The sequence below is a fragment of the Tupaia chinensis genome, unplaced genomic scaffold, assembly GCF_000334495.1.
Source record: "Tupaia chinensis unplaced genomic scaffold, TupChi_1.0 Scaffold141414_1, whole genome shotgun sequence".
Classification (NCBI taxonomy): Eukaryota; Metazoa; Chordata; class Mammalia; order Scandentia; family Tupaiidae; genus Tupaia; species Tupaia belangeri.
Genome location: NW_006201276.1, coordinates 680,163 through 687,887, shown reverse-complemented (window position 1 = coordinate 687,887; position 7,725 = coordinate 680,163). Strand labels below are relative to the sequence as shown.

General features: G+C 43.0%; 1 pseudogene; it reads left to right on the top strand.

The window, feature by feature from the left end:
* The first annotated feature begins 6,760 nt into the window (after positions 1-6,760).
* Positions 6,761-7,454, top strand: LOC102488638 (ubiquitin domain-containing protein 1 pseudogene; annotated as a pseudogene).
* The last annotated feature ends 271 nt before the right edge of the window (positions 7,455-7,725 follow it).

The window sequence follows — 7,725 nt, the reverse complement described above, 5'->3', positions numbered from 1 at the left end:
AGAAAGGAGACAGACATTGCCTTAACTACCTACATTTTTAGGTCTGGAGGGAGAAGTTGGAGCAGAAAATCTTCAGTTGCCCTATTCCCATAAACAGGCAAGACACAGCTTAGATGTAGATAGCTTATTAAAAGGCCTGTGATTTGCCTATCCCATGTGGGGAGAGGGGGAAGGTGAGAATTAGCAAGAACAAGGAAAGATCAGATAAGCAAGAAAAAGTGTTTTTTTTTAATTATTTACAGAGAGGAAGACAGAAGAGATAGAGAAGAAACAGAGACTGCCCTACCTGTCTACCTTTTTGGGTATGGAGGGAGAAGTTGGAGCAGAAAATATTCAAATGACCTAGTCCCTGAAAGGGGCAGGAGATAGCCTGGTTATAGATGGTTTCAGAAAGGACCTGTGATTTGCTTCTCCTATGTTTGTGTGTGTGTGTGTGTGGGGGGGGGTAGGTAAGAATTAGCAAGATAATCAGGGGATCAGTTCACATAGACAAGAAAAAAATATTTTTTAAAAAATAACTTACAAAAACATTTACAGAGAGAGACAGACAGAGAAGAAAAAAAGATTGCCCTACCTATCTACCTTTCTGGGTCAGCAAGGAGAAACTGGAGCAGGAAAATGTCATTGTCCTAGTCCCTGAAATTGGCAGGAGAATGCTGAGATGTAGATAGCTACTGAAAGGGCCTGTGATTTGCCTGCCCAATGTGAGAGGAGATAAAAAGTAAGAACTAGCAAGATAAAGGAGACATCAAAGAAAAATAACTTCCTTTAAAAATTTTAAAAAGAAGGGCATGGCTGGACACCAGGCTGCCTGTGGCTGCAGGCCCTAATGGCTGGGGCTCATTCCCAATCCTACTCATCTCTGGACTTCAGGTTTGTTTCTTGGGATTTTAAGATGAACTTGCACCCTTCCCCAGACCATCTGGAGTCTGGTTCAAGCCAGCAGCATTGCCGGACATATGACTGACTGTGGCTGCAGGCCCTAATGACTGGGACCCATGACTCAGCCCCACCCCTACTTGTCTCTGGACTTCAGGTTTGTTTCTTGGAACTTTAAGATAAATTGCACCCCTCCCTACTCATCCAGAGACCTGTTCAAGCCAGCGGCATTGCTGGACACCAGGCTGCCTGTGAATGCAGGCCCTAATGACCAGGATGTGTTGCTCATCCTCTGCCTCTTCCCCACTTTCCTTTGGACTTTCAGAACTTCAGTATTTTAAATATCACATGGCTTGCAACACATGCTGCATGATTTTTTCTTTGCTCCTGAGGTGAAGCTTATTAGGTCACATGGAGGCTCACCACTCCTTAGAAACAGGGAGGTCTTTGAGTCACCCAGGACCAGTGACAACAGCACATAGTACTTGAGAGCAACTGGGAGGCAGGGATGTGGTGAAAAGGTAACTCTCATACACTGTTGGTGGGAATGTAAACTGGTTCAGTCACTGTGGATAACAGTATGGAGGTTCCTTGAAGATCTACAAATAGAACTATCATTTGATCCAGCAATCCCACTTCTAGGTATCTACCCAAAGCACAGGAGAAAGCTCAATTGGAAAATTGCTTGTACATCAATGTTTATTGCAGCATTATTCACTACTGCTAAGACATGGAGCCAATCCAAATGTCCACAAACTGATGAATGGACTGAAAAAGTATGGCACATATACTCTATGGAATACTACTCAGCCATAAAAAAATAAAAAGACCCTGGCATTTAATAGAAAGTGATCGGATATGGAGGATCTATTGCTGAGTGAAGCAAGCCAGGATATGAAAGAAAGATACTATACGTATCCACTTAATATATACCAACTATCAGCACTTTATGGTAAAGATTGAAATACTGGAGGGCATAAAAGCAGTGAAAATAGGGACCAGCAGTTGGTATAATGGCTATGTTGCTGGACTCCCATATAGTTGACCGTGGTTTGAGTCCCAGACTTGGTGGCTTAAACTCACACTAGGCTCATGTGCGTGTGTGCCCAAGATCCCGAGAGGAAAAAGGTGGAGAAGAGATTGTGGTGTGGCCCATCTCCCCTGGAGGGTGATTTCTTGCTTTCTGTCTCTCTGTTTCTGTTTTTTTGGCAAGTGCATGCACTCTGTAGCAAAAATCCCTAAAAAAAAAAAAGCGAAAATAGTTAGCGATGATGAAGACAGTGTGGAATGGGGTGGGAGAAGAGAAGAGTATGGATAAAGATAGCAAGAGAACAAATAGAAAGGCATGACATTAGTGGGACACAGAAATTATTTATAACCTGTTGATGATGGCGTGTACAGTATTCTCAACTGGACTGGTCTGAGAAGTATTTCATGTTGGGTAAAGTCTTTTTACAAGCACAATGATAAATAGTGACAGAATGTTGAAAAATAATTGTAATAATAATAATAATAATAATCTGGAAAAAATAATGAAAAGCTACTTGATGATGGTGATGATGATGGGGATTTTAATGTCTTTGTACTGACTGATATGCAAGGTATTCCTTCTGGAAAAAGAAACCTAATATACTATAAAGTTATATGTGATTCAATGTAATATAAACAAGATTATGATAATAATAAATTAAAAAAATAAAAAGATTTAAAGAGAGAGTCAGAGAGTGACAGAGAGAGACAGAGAGGAGACAGAGATTGCCCTATCTGTGTACATTTTGGGGTGTAGAGGGAGAAACTGGAGTAACAAATCTTCAGTTGCACTAGTCCTTGAAAGGGGCAGGACATAGCTTGGATGCAGATGGTTTCTAAAAGGGCTTGTGATTTACCTGTCCTATGTGGGAGGGTGGGAAAGGTGATAATTAGAAAGGTAAAGGGTGATAAGATCAGCAAGAAAAAGAACTTTAATTTTTTTAAATTTACCCAGAGAGAGACAGGAGACAGATATTGCCCTGTGAACAGTTTGGGGTCTGGAGGGGCAAGTGACTTCAGTTGCCCTAGTCCCTAAAAGGGGCAGAACACAGCTGGGATCTAAATGGCTTCTGAAAAGACCTGTGAGTTGCCTGTCCTATGTGGAAGGTAGGAGGAGAGGGGCAAATTAGCGAGATAAATGAGAAATCAGAGAAGAAAATGTACTTTAAAAAAAATTAAAAAGAAGATTTACAGAGAGAGAGACATACAGGAGACAGAGATTGCCCTGTCTACTTTTAGCATCTAGAGAAAGAAGTTGGAGCAGAAAATCTTCAGTTGCCCTATTCCCCGTAAGGGGCAGGACAGGACTCAGATGAAGATGGATTCTGAAAGGGGCCTGAGATTTGTCAGTCCCATGTGGGAGGGGGGTGAAAGGGTAGAATTAGCAAGCTAAAGGAGAGATCAGAGAGACAAGAAATAGTACTTCTTTAAAAATTTTGAAAACAAGATTTACAGAGAAACAGTGAGACTGATAGAGACAGAAATTGCCCTGTCTATCTTTTTGGGTATGGAGGGAGAAGTTGGAGCAGAAAATCTTCCATTGCTCTAGTCCCTGAATGGGGCAGCACAGAGCTCAGAAACAGATGGCTTCTGAAAAGGCCTGTGAGGTGCCTGTCCTATGTGAGAGGGGGTAAATTTGAGAATTAGTAAGATAAAGGAGAAATTAGAGAGGGAAGAAAAAGTTGTTTTTAAATTTTTTTTAAGTTTTATACAAAGAAAGAGAAAGACAGAGAGTGTCAGAAAGGAGATAGAGTTTGCCCTAGATTCTACCTTTTTGGGTCCAAAGGGTAAAGTTGGAGCAGAAATCTTCAGTGGCCCTAATCCCTATAAGGGTCAGGAGACAGCTAGGATGTAGATGGCTTATAACAAGGCCTGTGATTTGCCTGTCCTATGTGGGAAGGAGGGAAGATGAGAATTAGCAAAATAAAGGAGAGATCAGAGAGGCAAGAAAAAGTAATAATTTAGAAAAAATTTTTTAAATCATTTGAAGAGAGAGACAGAGAAGAGACAGAAATTGTCCTACCTGTCTACCTTCTTGGGTCTGGAGGGAGAAGTTGGGGTAGAAAATCTTCAGTTGCCCTAGTCCCTGAAAGGAGCAAGATACAGCTTGGGTATATATGGCTTTTGAAAGGGCCTATGATATGCCTGCCCTATGTGGGAGGAGTATAAAGATAAGAATTAGCAAGATAAAGGAGAGATCAGAGAGTCAAGGGAAAAGTACTTTATTTTTACAAAAATTAAAAAGATTTAGAGAGAGAGAGAGAGACAGAGAGGAGACAGAGATTCCTCTATCTGTCTACCTTTTTGGGTGTGGAGGGAGAAGTTGGAAGAGAAAATCTTCAGTTACCCTAGCTTCTGACAGAGCCAGGACACAGCTCAAATTTAGATGGATTCTAAAAGCACCTGTGATTTGTCTGTCTTTTATGGAAACTGTAGAAAGGTGAGAATTGGCACGATAAAGGAGAGATCAGAGACGGGAAACAAAGTCCTTTTTAAAAAAAAATTTTTTTTTACAGATTTACAGAGAGTGACAGAGACAGCGAGAGACAAAGAGGAGACATAAATTGCTCTGTCTACCTTTTTGGGTCTGCAGGGAGAAGTCGGAGCAGAAAAATCTTCAGTTGCCCTAGTCTGAAAGGGGCTGGCAACAGCTCAGACGTAGATGGCTTCTGAAAGGGCCTGTGGTTTGCCTGTCCTATGTGGGAGGGAGGGAAAAGGTGAGAATTATCAAGATAAAGGCTAGATCAAAGGCAAGAACGGTTTTTACAAATAATTTTTAAAAAAGATTTATAGGGAGAGAGACAGAAATTTCTCTATCTGTCTACCTTTTTGGTTCTGGAGGGAGAAGTTGGAACAGAAATTATTCAGTTCCCCAAGTTCATGAAAGAGGCAGGACACAGCCTGGATGTAGATAACTTCTGAGAGGGCCTGCGGTTTGTCTGTCCTATTTACTTTTGTCTGTCCTGTTTACTGGGTCTAGAGGGAGAAGTTGGAGCAGAACATCTTCAGTTTCCCTAGTCCCTGAAAGGGGCAGGACCCACTGTGACAATATTTATCTTTCCATTGGTGTGTTTACATCATTTAATGTAATTATATATGTGACTGGATTTAGGTTTGCCACTTTGTTATTTATTTTATTTGGTCCTTTTATAATCTGTTTCCCTTTTCCTACTCTCTTTTAGATTTTTACAACTTCATTAGTATCTCATTTTAATTTACCTATGGTGCTTTTGACATCTTCTTGTATAGTTTTTTTTTATTAGTTGTTCTAGAAATTATAAAATATATACATAGATTGCCTAGTATATAGCAGATACAATAGAATTATGTTGAATACCAGAGGTTCTAGAGGCAGATTGCCTCAGTTCAAATTCTAGCCCCACTAACAGCAAGACCTTTAGCTAGTTATTTAACCTCTTCTTCTTCAGTTTCCCAATGTGCCAAATGGAGAGCCTTATAGTAATTACATCACATAATTCGTTTATATATGTATTAAACACATCAAACAGAGTCCAGCAGTAATTATGTGTGCAAACAATAGTAGTTATAATTAACATTACGAAGTTCTAAGTAGGATGATGTGAAAACAAGATAAATAAGGCATCTACCTGCCTTGGAGGAGTACGTTATCTAGTTGAGGAAAGACATGCAAATAGAGTTACATGATGTATGGTAAGTACAATGAAGGAAGTGAATATGGGATACTGCAGGAACAGAGCAGTGGAACCCACCAGCTCTCGCTGGGGAGTCACAGAAAACTTCACAGAGACAGGCACAACTGCAATGGGTGTTGAAAGTAGTAATGTGGGAGCACACCAGCCAGAGAAAGGAGGATTTATTCTATAAACCAGTAGGTTTGTTTTTTCTTTCTTTCTTTTTTAAATAAATGTCTTAAACTATTTTCCCTGAACTTCTTCTTTTCCAAGTATCTCACCTCGAAGCCCATGTCCTACCTAGAATTAGGGGTGGGACTATGAAACCCACCAATTTGGACCACTTCACCTTTTATATGGCCCCTGAGACATTTCTGCAGGAAAACTAGTGTGCTCTTAAATACCAGTGACCCCTGAGACATTTCTGCAGGAAAACTAGTGTTTTCTTAAATACCAGTTGGGACTCACTGCCACTTACAAAAGGCAGTCAGTGGCATGCTGAGGAGGGGAGTAACACATGGGAAATGCAGTATAATAGGTGTGATGGCCCCACCACTACTGTGTCAGCTCAAGCTCTCAGTGTTTCACCTTGACTGGTAGGATAAGCTACTCACTGGTGATCCCTCCTTACACTCTCTCTCAGCTAACACATCTTCTATAGTATTATACCAGTACTGTTTTCAAAGTGCATACACAGCAGTATGTCACTTCCCTGCCTAAAAAAACCTTCAGTGCCTCAGTATAAAGTGGGTCTCTCCCAGCACACAAGGTCCCTCATGATCCAACCATAATCAATCATTCCTATCTCATCTCTCTCCATTCCAAATTAATAATCCTCTTCTCTATCCATACAAGAGGTATTATCTGCACCAAACACATCACACTCTTTTTTGTGCCTTCACAAATCTTCAATTATTGCTCCCTCTACCTAGAGTGTATTCTCTCACAAATTTCTACTCATCTTTCAAGACCCAGCTCAAGTCTCCTCTATGGGCTGGTCTCCAGCTGGCTACCTTCACGCCTTGGTGGCCTGGCCCCCTGAGACTGTGCTGGAGAGTCGGCCTCCCTCTCTCCCCTGGCCTGAATAGTTTGTGAAGCCAGGACCAGGGCAGAGCACGCTCCCGGAGGAAGATTGGGAAGTGCCCGATGCGGAACAGCAAGAGCCATTGATCACAGACACCACCTTTCCTGGCTGGAGCATGGAGTCACCAACCACTCTGGTGCGTGAGGACTGGCTGAGGAGCTAGCATGCTAACTGCATTCCAAGACAGTGCAGGTACAGGCCTGGTGCCCTAGGTCACTCTCGCAAACAAGATCCTGAAGAAGGAGTGGCTCAAGTGGAAATGTGACTACCCCGTGACCAAAGGGCAGCTGCGGAGCAAAACTTCCACCTTGGAAGGCTGCCAAGGAGATCTGAGACACCGTCAAGGCTGCAGAGGCCAACAACCATGAGTGCCATGGCTCAGGCCATCCTGGTTAAAGCCAACATCACTTTGTCTCATGGCACCCTCTATGAATGCTACAACAAGCTGGACAATCACTACCAGCTGTCCATCTATTGCCTGTCACCGCGCGTGAATCTGGCTGTTGGAGCACACGGAGGAGGAAAGCCTGGAGCGCCCACTCCCCTTCAGCCCACCCGCATTGTGTGCTGCAAGTTCCTGCAGAAGGTGCGCCTCTCCACCAGCAAGGAATGTGGCTCAGCGCCAGCCTGCCCACACTGTGGGCAATCTCGAGAGGCAGCTATACAGCCAGGAAGACAAGCCACCCTGGAAGTGCTGGTTCTTCTCTTGGAAGCTGCTCACAGACCACACACAGGTCCAGAAAACCAAGATTCAGAAAGATTTTATCATCCAGGTTATCATCAACCAGTCCCCACCAACCCAGGACTGACAAGGCCCATGGATTCCTGGGCAAAGAGGCCCATTTGGAGTCCTAGGTTCCACCCTGTTGCTGCCTTCAAGTGCTGTTCTTTTCTTCAGGGATACCTTTCCATTATGTGGTGGCTGGGGGAGCTACGAAGGGAGCTTGCCTCCAGCCCTGTGGGCCATCAGCAATTTCACTCAGATAACACTGCTGCCACCCACAGGCCTTGCAAACCTTGTCAGAAAAAGTGAGCTGAGGCCCTCCACCCCAGTTGAGTGGAGAGTGAGCTGAGTGCCCT